This window comes from Ciona robusta, chromosome 11, assembly GCF_009617815.1.
Source record: "Ciona robusta chromosome 11, ASM961781v2".
In the NCBI taxonomy this organism is placed as follows: Eukaryota; Metazoa; Chordata; class Ascidiacea; order Phlebobranchia; family Cionidae; genus Ciona; species Ciona robusta.
The window spans coordinates 2,083,445-2,105,076 of record NC_143245.1 but is presented as its reverse complement, the minus strand read 5'-3'; the positions used below and the strand labels follow the sequence as shown (position 1 = coordinate 2,105,076).

The 21,632-nt window shown below is 37.1% G+C and overlaps 1 long non-coding RNA gene across 1 annotated transcript; it reads right to left on the bottom strand.

The window, feature by feature from the left end:
* Positions 1 to 3,994: 3,994 nt before the first annotated feature.
* On the bottom strand, positions 3,995 to 20,163 carry LOC149727750 (uncharacterized). The gene is made up of 3 exons (XR_016386009.1): positions 19,944 to 20,163; positions 10,375 to 10,562; positions 3,995 to 4,487 (listed from the first exon to the last, which is right to left on the bottom strand). It is a non-coding gene; the product is annotated as an uncharacterized LOC149727750 (long non-coding RNA).
* Positions 20,164 to 21,632: the final 1,469 nt, after the last annotated feature.

Sequence of the window (21,632 nt, the reverse complement as noted above, 5' to 3'; positions counted from 1 at the left end):
ACGTAGCTATTGAGGCCAGTATGACGTAGAACATCGATGTATACGTTACAATTGAGGCCGATTGTTACGTCATCAATAAACGATTGTTCGGAATTTAATTCCAATTTCGTGTATCCGTCCGTGAACTTTTCAACTCTATTGTGACGCAGTAAGCGCGAACAATCATAACGCTTCTGAATTAAACGAGATCTTTAATCGATGTCGATGTTTCGACAATAAATTAATTAAGCTCGACATTGTGACGTCATAAAATGCTGTGTGATTAAAATTGGTGTATAACAATTAAGTTTTGCAACGTCACAACTTTCACGTGGGGAAGAAAGAAGCCAAAGCACAGGTTGGTTTGTTTAAAACGCGATCTATGGTGACGTCACAGATCATTCACAATCAGGTCAAACAGTTGTCACTTGTTGGTATCCGGCGCGCTATAATTACGTCACAGTGAGAGATTGTCGGCCCGCGCCGTGTCATAAGTTAATAGAGATGGAGCACGCAGTGTTTCCAAACAAAAACTCATAGGGCTACATTCAAAACAAACAGCCGGAATCTGGAAATACGAAGCCATATGCGACCGGGGATCGGAGATTCGCTCTGCGGGAGAACGAAGCCGTAATCGCCGCAGAATAATTCGTTTACACCTCGAACACAAACCATGCAAGACCAATTAACACAAATTCAAATAACGCGGCTCTCGCGTGCCCAGGGACGTAACAATAACATTAAGACGTAATAGACACGCCATATGTCCGGGCTTCGATCCCAGCGTTCATAGTTCTTAAAAAATTTGATCCAATTTTGAATTTAGCGGCAAAGGCGCGTGTTCTATATAAAATTATAAAGAACGCCTTTAATCGCGTTTTTCCGCTTATTGTAAACTCGCTTCCGAATTATCAAAGAACAATCGTTGTTTAATGACGTAATAAACGTGGCTTAACTTGAATTTTCCCTCATTGTCATTTGCAAACCATTGTTTTACAATTAGTAGCATTATTACGTCACAAGCGGGCATGATAAGCCACTGATAGTGGGTTCCGATACCATCTTGTATGGGATTTAATTTTCACGCCTTTTTATCCACATGGTTTAGATCCCATACGACCAAGCGTCGTGTCAATTAATTAGCTACGTCATTATGTCAATTAGAAGACAAAGAGATTTAATTCCACCCGTTCCCCAAAAGATCATTTCAATTCAACTAAAACTACGACACAGAAGAACCATTTTCCGGATCTTGGCGTCACAATCAGGTTTCGATGTTCCGTTCGGGATTTTAAACGAAAATCCGGAACAAAATAATGTCGAAACTCGATGAGGATATTTTAATCCCCAACTTGAATACGCGTGAGTGTAAGGACGTGTAAAACAAGCCAGACATCATACCGGTCGTAACATACAAGTGTATGATACCACACGCATGGTTTATATTTAGAATACCGGTAGTTCGGCCCCGGTGTATACGATCGGCTTTATATGGAATTGTTTTCAAATTGATCGCACTTCGAGGCGTATTCGAATTCACCGTCAAAGAAAATAGAACAAACAATGATTATACCGCACGATGTGAATTCATGACGTAACAATCAATGCAGCTTGCATTATTTATCGCACAATGGCCAATTATGACGTGTGATTCATTTTATGACATAGGAATTCTAAAGAATTTGAAAAATTCGGAAATTTAAAAAATATTAAGAATAGAGACCTAAAATAAGTTGCATCACGCTTGAACTTGAAGGAAATTCCCGAGTTACAGAAGTTTATGTTTCTAACTCTGCGGGAGTCCGAATTACATACGTTTACGAAAATCGACATAAACATGGTATGTTAGCATGTCTATATTGACCCACATACATCCCATATCGCTGTAATTCCCACACCTCATAGAAATAACATAAAACAAGCAGAGATGTTAAATAAGGAAACACCGATGTTACCGGTTTATGAATTTATAGTTACAACCATGTTTGCGACTTATGTATAAAGAATTTCGCTGGCAACACTGTAAGGTTTAAGGAAAGGGGTCAATCTGTCCCGTAGGGAACACAGATATGTTTTAAAACGACACGAAACGCTGAAAGGAAATGGGTAGCTACACTTCCAAGCAGCTTTCAGCGTGTTTGGACAATGACCTATGGATTGTTAGGTCACAACGACGCTTGTGAGGTAACAGTGCGCACTATGAGGTCACAAAGCAATATCGAGTTTCGCGTGTTCCGCTTTCCCCTAACAGCTGGAAGCTTCACGCGGGGGTTGAAAGTTTTATTTGAAAACTTGGGGAATAAAACTGTAAACGTAATGCGCAAGGAGATGCATGGTGTGGGTAGCGCTCTACTTCCCCTGGTGGGGGAGGTGACGTGTTAGTGACGTCAATCGATGACGTTGCAAATGGAAAGGGAATTAATAAAATTAAAGAGTTTTTGACAAGATATTTTATTTAAAGACACTTTTGTTCAAGCTAATATCAATCAAACCTGTGTGCCCAGGACTTGTAACTCTCTTTAGAAGTGTATACGGTTTACTCTAATTGGATTAGATCGAAGAAACGCGCTCCAAAATCGACTTCGCGGATCCACGCGCGAGTAATTGACCTGAATCGCGGCCGATCGCGTCGAAATCGATTCGCGTTTGTCGCGTTTTCGTGTTCGGGATTTTTTCGTGCGGCCCTTTTCATTTTTCCTTAGCTTCCCACATCGATTCAGTTCTTGTTCATTCCCGCGGAGACGATAAAACGACTCAATTAATACAGGACCATGTTTTCTTATTTTTTCACGTCGCCTTTTCGTTCAGTCGAAGCGACCGCGCACATGGAACGAAGTTGGAGCTAAATTTAAAAGAAATTTAAACAAAAAAAACGAGAAAATTCGGATTTCAAACCAGTTGCATTTAAATTTAAACTTATATGCAACGAAATAGTAAGCTTATATGAAACTTTACTCTTTAAACAATTAACCCCTCTTTAAATTTTATTAAAGTAAAGCTACGTCTATGGTTTAACTTTAGCCCAAGGTTTTTAACTTTCCAATTTTATTAAAAGCGATAAAAACATTTAGATTTTCCAAAATCAAAGCAAAATTTTTGATTCGAATTTTTCAGTTTTTTTTAACAATCACTTTAAATTAATTGGAAACACTGGCTTTTAGATTCGAAAATTATCTGGCAGCACTGGGATAAGCTACCGTTGTTATGACGCTGATATAACGATCGCGATGATGGAATAAAGCTGTCCCTTAGCATGTAAACCCTCATCGACGTTTTTCGGTCGTCAGCCCACTTAGTCAAATTGCAAAGCTTAGGCGGCAAGGGAGCGTTCAATGAAGTTTACCGGAGGGGGCCAAATCATAAAAACCTTTTAATATGACAGCCTTACTAGAGATATAAGTAATTCTAATCGACAGTGAGCCTTTTTAAAAGTTGCCAAATATTTAAAAAATATTAATCCAATAAATGTTAATATTTTATGAATAATTTTATGCGATATTTTATTAGGAAATAAAACAGCTAATAAACCCCTTTGTTTCGTAAGAGTGATGCTATTGTTACGCATTAATCACGCGAGGTCATGAACAAGACTGTTATTTCGATTTGATTTATTTAAAAAAATACTTTTGATTTAGCGAACTGGATCGGTACACCGTTATACTCTTACACCCGACGCTACACGAAGGATAATTTAAATTCTTAAATTCGGGAAAATTATTTTATTTTTAGTGACTTTTTTACAAGACAGGAATAGAATTATGGGAAATTGAACCAGCTTAAAACGGATGAGGTCAGAGTAATAATGAATAAAATGCAGCAACTAAAACCCATGACACGAATGTCGTTTATAAATTTTATAATATTTATACCTCTAAACTTTCCCTAGGCCGATTACAACGAATTTACATCAAAATAACGAAAATCAAAGTTAAATAACTTGAAATATTTTACAGAAGTTTCGCGGCATTATCGGTTCATTCGAAACAGTTATTACGTCACAATACTTTAAAGTTGAAACAAACGAATTTTATTTGAACAAAAGTCACGTCACAACTTTTTGAAAATGCACCACTATGACGTCATAAATCTCATTGTGAGCTTGGCTCGTTAAAACAATAGCCTAAGAATTTCGATGTGTTTTTGTTCTTGTTTGTTACGTCATTTAGAGAAAGTTACTTTGTTGGCATTATTACAAAACAACGAATTTCTCTTTGCCACGATTACTACAACAATTAAACAAACAGAAAATAATCGACTACAAGCGGATATTACTTTGTTTGTTCTGTAACAAGATTAAACCCGATATTTGTCGTTTGTTAAACTTTTTATTTTATTCCGGAACTGCTTCGTTTGTTTTACGATTAAACTGCGTTTGATCGTCGACCAATCGGAAGCGAGCTTGTGTATCGAGGTCTGTGAGTGGACAAACCGATTGTTTGGTCACAGATCGAGCATTGTTTGGTCATAGATAACAAAAGGTTAAAGTTCGACCAAGTTTTGCTGTTTTTCTGGAATTTATAAAATTTTAAATTCCATTAAAATAAAATTATAAAAAAATCTACATATAAATGACGTAATAATGCTCTTTATATGACGCAATACCAATATTCCTGAGTATAAACTTGGAATTGGTTATTTTAAAATTAGGGTGACAATTTTAAGTCAGATTCATCCCAATGTAGTTCGTGGATTAAGTTAACCCGAAATCGATTACTTGGGAGGAAGCATGGGGGAACATTTCATGTTAAACGTCTAAATTATCAAAAATATTGCGACGAAAATGGCTAAAATTGATTAAAAACCGTCGAATTTATCAAGGGCTGGCAATTTACTTTGAACAAAACATGAAAAAAAACTTGCTTATCTTCTGTATCGTGGCACTGACAAAGGTTCTTTATTACGTATTTGTGACCACTGTGACGACATAGTAAAGTGCGTGTGACGCAACACACGTGTTAACATAGGATAACTGGAGTGGATTTTTATCGCTAAGTTTCCGCCGAACGAAAGTTTTTACCGAAATATATTTGTCATTCCCAAAGGACCGGTTCGTTTAAAGTGACGACATTTCTAAAATCTAAATAAAAATAAGCGTTTTTTTATGTTATACAAGCCTTAAATATGTATTCGCTTTCTAAACTTAAAAAAATCACTAGTCCATGATCAAAGTAGAAATGGCGACGGAATAATCTTATAATCTCCGCAAGTTCATATCGTCGAATATTCGTAGCTAAATAAAGCGTTGGGTTAATCGGACACGACGCGTATCGATCACAATCGTGAAGGTCTTGAGATCATTCCAAAGTATTTCAAAGTTGTTGTTGCTTTTTTGCTCCATTGAAAATAAGTTGCAACCCCTACGTGCAACAATCAAGTCAAAATTTTGGAAAGTCGGAAGGTAAAATAAAGTGCTATGTGACGTCACAATATTAAGGTCAGTATACTGCTTGGGGTCAGACTGCAAAGAAACTGTTTTTTTGTTTATTTTTTTACAAAACAATGGAATTCGCAGCTTTCTGTCAAGCGTTTAGTAAAACAAAAAATTCGAAACTTTAGATTTCGAATTTTCTACTGGTAACGCCTTGAATTATTTTCTAAAACAAAAGTAACGGTGTTAAAACAAAGTTATAATATGAAGTAGTTTGTGTATTTTCTCTGAATTTTTGGGGCGTTTTTTAAAATAATATAAAGCAAAAAACTATGCAACAAAGAAAAAAAATTGAACCAATACAAGATAATGTATTTTGAGATACTTAACTACATTGAAATAACCAGGAAATCCCTGATATAATGCGATTTAACCACCCGCAATATTTACTGGTTTAACTTTAAATCAAATTTAGATTTACTTTATTCATTTTAAGAAGCGACAAAGAACATTATAAATTAGTTAACCGAATCAACAGCAAATGTCTTGCCTTAGAGAAATATAGTAGGGTGGGGGAAGATGGGACACCTGTTCACTCTTTTTTCGGCCCATTTGCTAGTAAACAATTTTTTTTCGGCCAATTTGGTAGTAAACAAAGAACATTTAAAGAATTATAAAACCATATCCTCACGACTCTCGTTTTACGTTGTTATCTGTTTAAAACATAAACAGGATATTTGGATATTATGTGCTGAAGGTGTCCGATTTTACCCTGTACTATCATACAATTGTGTCCTTATAATCTATAGTATAACGTCATAATACTTGTATAATAAACACAACAACGTAAACATCCCTGCGGATAAATTAAAATGAACACAGAGGTCTAAGGGGCGTGGAATTTATCAAAATATTTCGAGCAGTGACTTGAGGTCTGGTATCTGTCAAATAAATCTTTGAAAATTTTAATTTGATTAAAATTTACAAAGTGGGGCGTCTTGTTAGAATGTGTTTTTGTCACTTGTTTGAAAAATTGGATATGTTGGTCAATTTGTAAGAAACATGGCTGGTGTAATTCGAACTTTTCATTTTTATCCGAGCAAAATTTAGAGCAATGTTTTAACATTCAAATACTGTTAAATAATTTATGTTTCGATATATTTTCTCGCCTGTAAATTCAGTACAGTATTTATATTGTGTTTTAATTTACAAAATAGATTTTCGGTTACTTTTTTGGTTTAAAAATATTTTTTTAGTATTTTTTTGTAAAGTAAAACTAGTCAACAAAATAAGTGTGTATAAAAAGTACAGTATTTAATATATACCTAAAGTTTATAAACGTTGTACTTATAAACTTATATTAAGTTTTCGCTATTCAAGTTAGACAGCTATAGAGACTTTAAAATAACCCAGCAAAAGTACGCCACGCCGTAGAATAAAGATCATAGACACTAATCCATTAAACGGTGGATACCGATTTACTGGTTACCATCGCTTTGATGATGAATCCCAAGTCACTACAGTAACCTGGCAGTGTAGTAGTGCTGGTAGTGTACCAGGGGTCTTGTAACAAATGTAGAAACCATTACACATCGGACAGATAATTGAATTAAGTCGGGAAAAGGCTTTTTAAATTCCAACTCCCGTTTCTTGGTTGTTTTTTTGTTCTACATCACAACTTAACCCCGCGCCCCCCAAAAAACACCCCACGGTGAAGCAGCGATAAAATTTTCACGGCAGTTCGAACCCGCTGTTACAAGGTCAGAGGTTAAAGGGGCAGATAATCTAAAGTTTGATTGACACCCCCACAACAGAGCGATGTCGCGATTCAAACAATCCACAATTCTTTATTACAAGTGCTGCCAACCTAACAATCTCCCAGCAGAGACAGTGGACGGTTTATCAAACTCAAACATTATTAACTCCCTGTTTATTAACCGAATATTTGATTTTTATGTTGCTTTCCAACATAAGCTCACAGGAGATTTTGCGAAACGATTTCCTTTATTACGTTAACCGCTTCACAAACGAGATATACCCTGAGCGTTTGTGACGTCACACTAGCCTTTATATGCACCCCGCGGACTACAGTCGATGAACATCTCGACCGAGGCAATGATCAAAGTATAGCGACTTCGCAAAACAGCGGGTGTCGCGGATCAAAGCGAATATTGTGTCTTTAATCCATGCAGGGAATTTTGGAATCAACAACAAAGGCGAGAGCGACAAAAAAATTTTTTTCACTGTGAACTTTTTTTTCTGTCAAAATTTGGTTATAACATGTTGGGTTATTATTTGACACAATATTGCGAAACAATAGGCGATTATGACGTGACAGTACATGCTGTGCTGCTATTATGACATGACAGTGTTATTTATTATACCTATGTGACATCAAAACCACATCACTTTGCGAGGTTATTGTTAAAATAGAAATAAGGAGATTTTTATATTTGAGAAAATCTAAATCGCGTTAGAGCGTTCAAGAAACTATCCTCATAGAGCTGCGTTCGGAAAACAAAATGGCCGCCGCATTGTAACGTAACAGTATACGTGTCGCCCGATTTTCGAGCTTGTTTTTAAGATGTGAACGAATTGTGATATGTTTGGCAAAGCCGTGTACAATATATAGTGTGCAAATGGAATTTTTAATTATTTATTGACAATTTATAGCAAGCCAAGACTGACTAGTTGCAGGTAGAACATATAAAATGCACTTTACACCGTTTCCTCGACTCGTGGGGCTTAAACCGACACTTTAGTGGCGAAGTTCGCTTCCAAGAATTCCAGTCTTCTATATCATATAGCTGCTTCACTAAACAAGCGAGTCTCGCCCACAAATTGCGAGTCATTTCGATTTGAAATATTTATGTTAATGTATCGAAGGAATCTTAGATGAGCCGTATTTAACTATGCGGTTTATGACGTCATATAGGAAAATTGCGAAACTTCTGCGCGTTTGTTTAACATAAATGCGATGGTAGGAACGCGAAAATAAGTCGATTCTTCTTGTATTACAGGACAATGACTGGAACGCAATAATTTTGACGTCATGATGGCGTTTATGGATAGCTCTAAAAATAGACGTTTTCTAATTTGGGAAAAAACTCAAAAAATTACGATAAATATATGGGAAGGTCACGTGTTATATTGTTTGCATACAATGGGTGAATAATAAGAACATGTGGTGAACGATTGTTTCGTAACAACGGGTTAATCGCGATAATAATCGACCTCCAAACGCCAAATCAGATCGTTTATCTTTTATGTTAATTATTAATAAGCATCGCCGCGACCGCGTATTGAAACAATGGATCTCGTTTTAAGTATTAGTTGCCAGAATTTTTAAGTTCTCCTTACAAATTTTGACGATTTTAGGATTTTTGTTCCGGTGTAGTTTGTTTTTATTGTTATTTTTTATAGTTTTTGTTATTTTTACTGTTAATGAAGCGAATTGTGACGTCATATAAATCTCAGTCAGATTTTGATTGACGTTGAACGCTTATCATTGATTGTTAACAAATAATAAGAACAAACAATCTATTATGAACACATAGAAGGTATGTTATCGGTTGGGGAAATTAACGACATATGTGCTACGTGATTAAGCAACAGATTGTGACGTGATAACATGCATTGTAATCGTGATAATATATACCTGGATTACCCATGTAATAATTTGTTTATAATGACTAATAAACGGGGAAATCCCGGAACCAAGAGCATATGGCTTCGTCTTTGTTTAATGATATATAAATACATAGTAGGATTATAGGTTGGGTAAGATGGTAAATATTTCTCAATTTTCGTTTAATTTTGGGGTCAACAAGTTATCTACAGAAGTAAATAACTGTATCTTCACGTCTCTAAAACAGCGTTGTTAATTGGTAAAAACACGATCAGGAAATATGGGATAATATGTGCTAACAGTATCCCATCTTACCTCACAACGGCCCACATTACTATATGTTGTGGCAATCTATACACTAAAATTACCGATTTCAAGATTTTTTTTGTAATTCATCAAATTTTGAAAACAAAATTTTCAGACAGTGTTTCGGAAACTGGCCAATTGACCAATGAAGGCAACAATGGCTTGAGATAAACCGTCTGTCTACTTTCCCAAGGGGTCAAGTTGGCAAGGGTGGGTCAGTTTACCCCGTGAGTGGACATAGGGAGTAATGCGATAACTAGGTAACAGGGGGGTTCAGGGTGGGCGGTCAAACAAACGGGGTAAATTAGGGGTTGTTGTATTTGTAAGGTAATTGCTTTCTTTTGATCGATCGGTGTAGTTAATGGTTGCAGTTGATAATTTAATAATTGTTACTATGTCGATAATATATAACATGTCTGGTTAAAAATTAACGCTATACGTTTCAATTCAGTTCATACTGTTAAACAAAAAGTGTTGGCTAAAAGCAATTACCTATATAAGTTAAATGTTATATGTTCGTTTTGAGAGATTTCGTATGTTTTGGGTTGAGTTTAAAGCGCGTTTTACAATTTGAGGCAAATGTTCACTACAGTCGAAGCGATGACGGTTTACGAGAATCTGTCTTGTGTGTTTGCACACTTGATAGCACTGGTCCAGTTAAAGCGTTTAAAGTGATAGTAGCAACAGGTGCGTGCAGTAGATACAGGTGTTCTGCTGTCTGTGTACAGTCGCAGGGCTATTACGTTGCGTTTAATCTCGAGAATAAACATCTCAGACGAACGAGAAGCTAATAATTTAAGCGACTTTCAAATACGACGGTAATGTGGCAAATTATAACATATCATAAACAATACGGAAAGTAAAACGTCTAGAATGAAACAAAACCTCGTATTTGACCAATATAATTGCTGTACCCACCGTCGGGAGTGTTAAAAACGAAGTATTTTTACACATCCTGTCGATTTAGCGAAGGTATATATAACGTGGAAGTTTATGATGTGTGTACAGGGTTTAGCTTTCGAGAGGAAACCAAATTATTTGATATTCAAGTGCGGCGTGTCTGTCAACCAATGTTAAATAACCAGGGACATACCTCGGTTGGGTCTCAAGAACAGAAACCTTCAAATTCTGTTGTAACTCAATACTTGGAACGCTGGTATACCCAAACCACTGGTTGAAAAGTGAGGTTAGCAAACACACAAGTCTCTCCATGTTTGGCAGTTCGGGCAGCCATGCGAGTATAATCCTCGGGGTAAACTTGTCCACGTCGAGTGTTGATTGCTGCGCATTAAAACCGACGAGGGCTGGGATTATTATGGAAATTTTAATTTATTTCACTCGACGCCGAGGCGGGTTGCGATGTTAATTTATTTGTTAAAATAATGAAAATCAAAACAAATTATTACAAATATTTTTAATTTATTTTTATTATTTAACTTTTTGTAATAAACAAACAATATCTTGTTCCCACGTGACCTGTATGTAAACATGCTCTTAGGAATCACACACTGACCACTATGACGTCACAAGCATGAATGATGACCAGGCCTCAATTATTAACTTCCTCCCATGGTGATACGTCACCAACAGTGTTGCATGGAAAATTATAAAACAGTGTTTCCGAATTTGTTTAAAAAACCTAGCGTAATTTTGAAACAGTTCGTTATCCTACACGGAAACACTGAAAGATAAAAAATGTCCGGTAACACTGGCGATAATTGTCTGGTTAATGTGACGCATTAACATGTGTCGCCTGCTATGCATTGTTACGAAACAGCAAGGTTTGTTAACGAATTTATGACGTCATATCCGATGGGACATGTATAAACAACAGCTGCCACGCCCGAAACAAACTACTGTGACGTCACAATAATGCGTGATGTTTATGCGTTTGTTACGCAGCAAGAACATCGACTGAAAGCACTTGGGAATCGAAAGCAGGAATATGGATTCGAAAAAATGATACAAACGCGACACGTAATAATGAATTGTGTGACGCCATAATGAACTGGTATCCGGATTTTTACAAGTCTAAGCTGCCACTGATCTGTGAACTAAAACAACATTTAACCCGGGGTCACGCTAGGGGTCACTTAAGGTCAAAAATGGGGGTAATGGGTGTTATGCTTGTACGTAACCCCACTATCAAAACTGGGGTAAAATTTCAAAGATATTTTGAACCCAAGCAGAGATTGTGAGATAAAAATCCAGAGATTTCGTGGTGTAGCAAAACAAGCGTCTGTTAAATTATTTTTAGAGATAATTAACATATTTATAAACAATCTTATTGTAAATTTATAATCCCACGTGCAAAGATATAAGTAGCATGGAATTTGCAAATTTCCTGGCGACCGCCCGCGCTGTTAAAGTTGCTAAAATCATATCTGCTCGTAAAATCTGCGAGAAAATCTGATCGAGGCAAATGTTTGCGGTCGGCGGGAACTTGATACGCCGGCTCTGGTGAACGTGTGTGGGGGAAGTCGATGTAATTAAAAAGTAAATACCGACCGTGTATAATGGTCGAACAAATATTATGACGCGTTTGAAGCAATTTACGCTTCGTCGCATTCAAGCCGGGAGAGTTTTAAGACAAAAAAATCAACTTTAATTTAAATCGCGGACTTGGAAACTTTTTGCAGTTTTAGAAATTTTAATTTTGAAATTTATATTTTATACGTTTTTAAAATAAAAAAATCGCGATTGCGTTTATAGTAATTCAAGAAAAAGCAAATCTCACAACAGGTTTTGTGACGTCACACATGGGTGGGTGCAAACAGACGAAAGCGAAGATTCCGATTGTGATGAAACAATAGCAAGTCGAGGAATAACGCGATTGACGCGATAAAACGCTTCTTGCGATTTCTACTGGCAGAAGATCAAAGGGATCGAGACAATGGGGTATTATCTTGAAATACACGATATTGTGAACGAAAGAATAAAATACGAATGTTTATTCCCGAATATTCGATTGTTTTGGTTCCTATACACAATCAAACAATACGCGTCACAACTGTTACGTCACATTACTAAATTTTCAGACCACAAATAATTAAGTTTTAACCCAATAAACAATTAAATAATAACTAGGTGACGCAATATATTCCGGATAATTTACGACATAGAAATAGCATTTAAACCTAACAAATAAAAATCTTGAATTTGTAAAAAACTTTCTGTTTGCCTACATGGCGGAAAATGTTTTTGGACAAAAATTTGTTCCGTACACTAATTGCGAAGGTAAACATAACTACGATCAAAGTGGGACAGAGTCGGAGCCTAACTTGGGCCATGGGCTGTGTTCATACAGGCAATTGTTTCGTCATAGGCAGTGGAGCAGAAATAAGTGGGGTAATAATGAGGATTATGACAAAACAATAATGCACTAAAATACAGTTTCTATTTTCATCACTTGCAAAATACCCTGTGCTTATATTTCATATGAAATTTATTTGAATATGGGAACCCATTACCGCCAAACCCTCTTAAAACTCGACCCCTTAAAACCACAATCTTACCCCCAACACATCAATCCCCACACCTCACGTTTCTGTCAGTTCACCCACACCTGTTTACCCCTAACCCCTAAAACTGGGGGCTTACGGATTCCTAAATCGTGTCTGATCGCTCTTTAGTTTCGTTAATCGCCCTATTAGAAGATAATCGCATGTTTACATTATGACGTAACAATATAATTGGGCGATTCAATACGAAAGTTTGTTTGCGAACAATCACTTTTCCAACTACTGTCACAACGGAGCTGACGTCACAATGCGATGATAATTACAAAGGAAACCAACGCGATTTGGGTGGTACGTCACGTGACTGATGACGGATCGCTTGGTTGTCATGGCAATGTCGAGCACTTGGGTTATTACGTCACAACGCTAATTCATGTTCGGTTTCAGGCGAGATCTGTAAGATAAACTTGAACACGAGGGTGTATGTGACGTATAATGGACGTGTAGAAGCTATTATTACGTCATTATAGCGGCTCATGTTAGTGTTTTCAAAGGAAAGTTGAGAAATCGCATGAAATTAATCCCAGATTAGCGGCATGGGTCAATTTATGCTTAGTTGACAACAATAAATTGAGAATAAAGATAAAGATTTCGCAATGGGGTGTGTAATCTTGCATTTTCGTGTATTGAGGGGCAATGAAAAGTCGCTTATGACGTCATAACAGCATCGGTGTGGTGCTGAGATGTTATCGCGTTTGGATGAGAACAAGCCAGTAACACTCCTCGGAAGTTGAGTAAAGTTTCGTGGAAAGTCGAAAATTATGTTCAATACACACACGCGGTTGCATAAGACGTTGTGGTGGATAATAAATAACGAATTTCTCCTTAAATGAACAACAAGCAGCTATTATAAGGCGCGGATATTAAAAATATGGGCGATCGTAGCCGAGATAGAAGTTTTTGAAATTGTTTTTCACTTGTAAATCTAGATTACATCTTTAAACAAGGGTAATTCGTCAACAGTACAAAGTCACGTTTTTGACGTGATAACAAACATAATGAAACGATAGTGAGAAGAATTTTAAACCAGGGGATAGTCGTAGAAATCGAACCGCGCTAAATTTAACTTCGAAAACCATAAGTTTATTACCGAACAGCTGTTCGTAATATCGCCTACCGTTGCCCGTCTGGTTATCAGGCCTGGAATTTCAGAATAAAATTTACGGTGACGGATTGCGCGGATAAGTTGCCAAATATTGACGGAAAACCGATCCGGGAAGAAAAGTTTGGGCGGAATTCACGGAAACCATGATTTATTGAAGTTTAGCATTGGGGGAGTGATTTTAATGCAATGTAAGAGGTTTTAATTAGCGGCTGTAGTCCAGATCAATTTCGATAACGTCCGGCGAGGTACACGGTATATCAACGAAATTTATTGGTTTTTGTTTAAGCGTATTTAATGTTATGTAAAGGTATACAAAGCATTGATTATCTGGTGCACGTAGGTTGATGACGTCATGCATTACGTCACACAAATAGCGCATGTTCGCAGTGGTAAAAGTAAATAATACAACGATATCGTGAAGTTTAATTTTTTTTACTGAGAAGTCGTGTAATTTATTGACGTCATGTCAAAAACGTCATAGTGAGAGTAACGTCAATGAATTTATGTTTAACAAAAAACTTTTTTTTTTAAATGTTTTGGAAACGGGTTTTGGTTCGTGTCGTCACAAAAACCGCGTTGTTATCGCGTGCAGGTTTAACAAAGTTTCCAGAGTTCTCATTATTATGAGGTCACAATTGGAATGTTAAACGTCATAAACCTTATACTGTACATACAATGAGAAAGCGAAAAATGTGCATTGTTACGCAACACTGTGTATTATTAACACATAATTTATGTCTCTGTCGCAGATGGTCAAAAACCTAACCGAAAAAGCGAAAAATGGGAAAAAACAAAATTATGTCGAAACCATCAAGTCGCTTGTAATTGGATACCAAAGTTTCGGCGTGGTAGTTGGCATTGTTGCGTAAACAATACGCACTGTCTGTTAAGAGTGGAGATTGTTTTGCAACAAACGAAATTATCCAAAATCTCCGCCTGAGAATTTGTCTAAAAAACTTAATGAACACGGTTGGAGTCTGATAGACAAGAAAATTGGCGATCGTGGAAATTTGCGATTAACATAAAAACAGATAGCCGCAAAGTTTAACGTTGTGCACACACTGGGGTGTGTCGGTTGCTGTGGTTCGTGCTCCGACAAACATATTATTTGTAAACAATGCGCCTTATGACGACGAATAGGATCGCATTTTTTAAATCTTAAAAATATTTTGAAAAAATGGCGTGAACTTGGCGCAGATGAAAGCGACCCAACTAACCGCACGCGATTATATATTGTTACGTCACAATACATGGTGATATGGGATGACTTCTGACTCGTTTAATCCGTGGATGGGGTTCTGGGAATCGCAGTTGGGAGCCGAAGACAATACGGATCGCGCAACGGGACGCGATATTTGTCGCTATGAGACTTTCTCCTTAATATCGCGTCCGGTGATTGCAGATAGCTTATGCCTTTGTGACGTGTCAATCCGATTATGACGTATCTATTTGCCTAAAGAATCTGTGACGTCACATCCAAGGTAGGATTTTGTTATTTTTTGAAAAAAAAGTATTCTTGTGACGTAGTGTACCGACGTCATATGATTGTGTGTGTCAAATTGTGATGTCATGGTCGTGTTGTATTGTTGCTTGTCATTATTCGAATTATACAGAGCCGTAGTTTTCAATTGGCCTCATGAATAATAAATGATCTAATTAATTAAGTAAAGCATGTATTATTGTAAAAGCAGAAAAAATCTTTATATGGGAGACGGGTTGCTTATCTCATAGAACGAAACTTAAAATCGTCGCTGAAAAAACGCGAAACAAGCCGACTTTGACGGCAGATCTATAAATAAGACATTAGGAATAAAAGGTTTTGTTCTGACGAGTTTTTTGTCGCAGATTTACGTCGCCTTAAAGTGCATTTATGGGTCTATAGTTAACTGTAATACATTTCCATGGCGCATAAATTCCGGAAAACGATACCGGAAAAACGGAATTTCGGAGCAAAATTCGATAATTGGGAAATAAAAACCTAAAACGGAACATTAAGCGTTGGATTTATGCGGTAAAAAGTTTTGCAGATCAATATTTTAATATAATTTATTCAATTCTGTAATCTAAAACAGCTTCGACAAATATTCTAGTAAAAATCAAGCAATTAGTCCAGCAGTAATAACTTAAAGTGATGGAAAACGCAACGGACTCGAACATAATCTTGTATGAAGCCACTTGACACTCCTACCGCTGCTATCGTATGGTCACATCGGTTGGTGCGGATGTAACGGAGAATTCGTATTTACACCGCACCAATAGGAGTGAGAATAACATAGCATGATAAGAGCGTCGTGTGTTGGATGTCGAACAATCAACCGTTATGACGTATGACTGACACAACAGTGCCTACCCTAAATCCGTTGTACATTTCGACGTCACTAGAACCTGCATTGAACTACTTGTGACATAACAGACAACATTGATTGCCGTATATAGTGTAAATGGCTATATTTCATAGTCGTGGCTTTCCAATTTACCATGCTATTTTAGAGTCGTAAGAATTTGGTTGTAAAATTCTATGACTATTCTTTATTTACTGAAGCAAAAGTGGGCATAAAATAACGTAAAACATGAACCATCTTACCCCAAACTACTGAAACGACTTTAAAATATCGGAAATAATTTCTGGTTAAGCGATGCTGCTTTATTGTTTCATGAAAAACCTATAATCTTTCTTGTGACGTAATAATATGACAGGTTTATGCTGTTTATCGGGCACGCGTTATATAATCACAAGCAGCACGGGGTAGGTAGAATTAAATTAATACTTTCGCGTCATTTCGATCGATGTGGCTGATTGAAATTGAAATTCAACAATCAACTGAACGTTAGAGAAGTCTCGCGTTAATCGCGACTTCACAAAATGCTCTGCGTCGTTGTTTGGTTATGATGTAACAAGAGTTTTGCTGATTTCATTGCTAAGGTATTGTGACGTTACTATCGCGCATTCTGTTTCGGTGGAAAATCTATAATGTTGATTAGTCGTTAAAATTCGTATCAGGGTCACGTGTCCCTTGTGGGCATTGTTACGTGTGACAAACTATCTGTTACATCACAAACTGTTCAGATATTCCATTAATATGTATTGCAGTAATTAAACAAATGGATTAAAATCCGTTACGCGACGCCGAAAACGAACATCTATTGCTAGTGGTTAGTTGCACAAAGTTACAGAAAGTTAAACACCCAGAAAAAAAAGTGTTGCGTTTTCTTGTTATTTGAATTGTTTATGCTTTAAAAGGCACAGAAGTCAGCCAGTTGGATTAGTTAGGCGAAGAATGTTTGCTCAGTATTCAGCATATTGTTTTCAGATGCGTTTTATGTAAAATGAGCCTTATATTTAATATACAGTGTAAAAAATGGCAAAGAACAGAAAAAACGCATTACAGTTTAGGTTTGAAAATAATTCAAGTATAACTTGATTAATCGTACCACAACATAGCTTGATCAATTGTACCACAACACGGGTGAGTGTATCTTTAGCGCTATCCAAATTCATTATGACGTTAAAATGGCATCTACGTCATCAAAGCGAATCATAATTTCTGTATCCGAAGTATGATCAATGATCGACATTATGACCTTACAGTAGTATGTGATTTTAAATGATTCGATGCGTTTCTACATAACCACGTGTTACTGTTTGAATTTTAAAACAAACAATGGCTTTTTCGATTGAATAAAGGCTTAAAAGTACGTGACAATTAGGCATAGTGACGACATAAACGTTTGGCAGGGTGTGTAGTTATTATTGATATGAAAGAACAATTCTGACAGTTCAACATTAAATCCCATGAGAGGTAAGCAGACATTGGCGTTATTTATGTAAGCAAATCCTGCTCCTGTGTAAGACACTGGCTTGTATGGAAGCAACTACGGTGGTAAAACGAACCACATCAGCTGCCAAAGGTTAATTTTTACGATGAGTGACGTAAATTCCGCCATTTTCGCGCCTTTCACGGAAAACTTTGGTTGAACTCTTTTCTAGTATTGTACATGTCATAGTGTAATTACCAAAAACGCCTACCGCAACGCTACATTCGAAAAGTGTCAAAAAATTGGTTACATTTGAAACTATAACCGCAGTAAAACAAACATTTTTGTGACGTCATAATACACAATGAAATAAAATTTCATTCGCGAACTTGACTGAGATACAAAATGGCGCCACAACTTAACTTCGAAATGTTTCTTATAAAGTTTGGTTTATTTTTTTCAGCATTTCGTCATAACAACAATATTGCAACGTTCATATAAACAGACTATTATTTTTGTCGTATTTTAAACATGTACTTCGTGTATGGCGCATGACTAAAATAGAACTGTTAATACAGGTAGGTACTCAATTTTACATTTGGAAACACTACTGTAAATTTCATTTGGCAGCACTGGTGTAATTGATTTGACGCATTATGCGACTGAGTGTTTTTTCGTGTCATGCTATCAGCCTAAACACGGAGCATGTATGCACGTTATTTTATACCAGAGTCGATGCCCTATGTTATTTATATGCTGGAATCTAACAGAAGGTCTTGCTGTTCATACAACAACGCTATTATTTACGTCATAATACGACTTCTTGTATCATAAATGAGAATTCCAGTTGATTGTCAACCGAGCTGGAAGCGCGATGGGAAATCTTTTTTTCTCTCCGAATTGTTCGAGCAGCGAAACAATTAGACGAGCGCGGTCGGTGTCTTTAGTCGCGTAGAATTCTCATCTTTGTGTTACCCAGTCGCCAATTTCCGACGTTTGACAATAGGAGCGGTTTATGTAAAATCGCGAACTACAAGGATGAAACAATGGACAGAACGCGATCGACGCTTTTCACGCTATTGTCGCAATCATGTTATATGTGTATCTACCGCGGCTGTACCTTGTTAAGTCGGTGTTCTATTACCTTGTACCCATCCTGAGTTACTCGTATTTACACCGAGGTCCTATTGTCCTGTAGCGACTCTTGTATTGTGAAATAGACCAAGGGGGCGAGATGTACATCAAAACATGTATCTACTCTCCTAGCTTGCGACTACATGGCTCAGCACTGCGAACAAGCCAGCAGTATCAATTCAAACAGTAATCCGAACCACACCGGCCTTTGTATTAACATTGCCAGGGCCTGTAATTGGTAGGACAACAATAGAACGTGGAAACAAAAAATTCGAGGGGGGCAAAGTATACAGTGGTGCAAAACACATATCTTACTGCAAAATTCCGCAAGAAATCATTTCTAAATGCATTTTTTGTTCATTTATGTACATGACGTCATAACTTATAACCACTCATTCTGTGAAACACTGTGATTTATTTCACTGGCAACACTGAAGTATTTAAACTACCAGAGTGTGTGGTGTAGCGGTTTAGTTAAGGCTATCGTTTCTTTGAGAAGATTGTACAATTTACACGCCAGAACAAAACAGGGACGACGAAAAGCTTGTTCGCTTTTAATTGACCAAACATCTAGCACTGCGTTGGTGAGAAAAAGTACGCGAAAAAAACGAGCGTCTCTTTGTAGAGCAAGCCGACAAGCAACAACAACATAACGAACCGTGTTTTGGATTTAATTACTTGTGTGTTGGATCTCATTACAACGGTTTGCACGAAATATTTGGGAGTAGCGTTGATACTAATGGTCCTGTTTCCGTATCAGTCGTTAAAATGTTACGAGGGAGAGATATGTTGTGTTAGTGTAAGGCGGTTTGTTTTGTTTTAAGGTTTAGAAAATAAATTCGTCAGTTTAATTAAATTTTGACGTGGAACAGGAATATACCTTTCATTCCAAGCCTGACACTGTTATATGCGTTGTTGTGGCAAAACAAACGCCTGTAACTCTTGCCTGGTTTTGTCTACACAGTAACATAACACTGGGACAGCTGTTAGAAGGGGTACATTTCGAGATATTACAACGTGCTTTATCTCATTTTCCGACGTTAACCAAACACAACATACTCTTCGTAAAATTTACTGAATGTGTCTAATCATTTTTGATTCAAAAAACGGAAGTAACAAACGCATAAGTACCAAAGACAGTATACTCACAGTCGTTTTAATTTGTATCCATTGTGACATCACAGCCTCATTATGTCGACGAAATATCTTCATTATCTGTTTCAATTCAAATATAAACAAATCAGAAAAGCAACATACACTTGTAACTAGCAGCGTACTAAGTGCTAAAATGGCTGACATGCCTTGCTGATTACAGGCAACTTGCGCCAGTGATAATTACACGCGGGACTTCAGATACGCCGGTGTGTCTAAGATAGTGGAATTTGCTTTTGGCAAAAATGGCTGACAATTGCCTCTTGTTTTTGATTGGTAAGAATAGGTTTTTTTTTGATTTTATAGGTACATTTCAGGTTGGCAATTTGTAATGGCTGTTATTATTTCAAATAGGTGTATAACATAAGCGTACGGAACACTAGTGTACATACCACATAGTGTTGTGTGTTCATTATTGGTGACCCTGTATTTATAAGTTGTCATTTGTTCCGACAATTTGTTTAACCTAAATGTGTTGTCTTCCTGAAAAGGGCAAGCGGTCTTCCGGACAAAGGGATTACTGTAAACATTCCTTACGACAAACACTGCGGTCAAAGTTACCGTAAGCTGTCAGTCAAAAGTCATTAATTAACAAGAATGCGTGTTATACAAGGGGTCTCTTTAATCACATTTTGCCCTTGAATAGTCGTTTCTCGTAATGTTTGAAGTCCGGCAAATAATATGTGGAATTTCAGAAAGACGTTGTCATTTGAAAACAGATGCTTCGTGTCAGGCTTGAGGTGTAAAGGATTATATGTATGTTGTTAACCCACAGAACTGCTAGAAATGACCTTTTTAGGCTGTACTTAGCCTGATTAGTTTTCACACATGCCCTGTAACCTATACCCGCACTCAGACGGGCAGCAGCACGAAATGCAAACTCGCAAGACTACCAGACAGCGGATGTCCAATTAGCTGGTCATTTCGTTTGACGAATGATTGTCCACTCCGTTACGCTTCATTACCGCCGCCGTCTAATCTATCACGTGACTGCAGAGGGACCACCAGGGTTTACAGACAACCCAAGCTAACAATCCGTCCATCATGACGACACAATGTACTAATAGCGTCTTATTCTCACTTCGGTTGGTGAGAACTACTAATCACCATTTCCACAGTTTTTACATATGCATGGATGTTTGTTACAAAAAAGACGTATTTTAGATATATTTTTAAATGGGTCAAGTTTTTGAACACGTTAAATAAAAGTGTGTAAAAATATTAATCCTATTTAATCAAAGCTGTGGTGTTTAAAATTTAATGCATAACATACATCACCCATCACATGCAGTATGTATTCAGCCGATCGATCACTTAAAGTATTAATGCCGGCTTAAAAGAGAGCATAGTAATGCTTGGTTTAGTGGCTAACTTAAAAGTGCTTCTAGCTTATCTCTCGCGAGCAATTACCGCCACCCCCATCACTATGTGAGGATCGCCGCTTGACGACAGACACGTGTTTCTATTTATAAAGCTCCATAAATCCGGCCGAAGCGCTCCAAGAGCGTAAATGTTAACGTTTTGGGTCCTTAGCTACCAGCCCATTCACTCCCAGAACCCCTTAAACGTATCCATGACCAAGACGTGAAATGGACCGTGTAGCGAGGGGTCTAGTAGATGCGACGGAAAAGTGAAGCAGCCTGTCGCTGCCACAGATAACACAACAGATTTTGTTTTCTTTTGTTT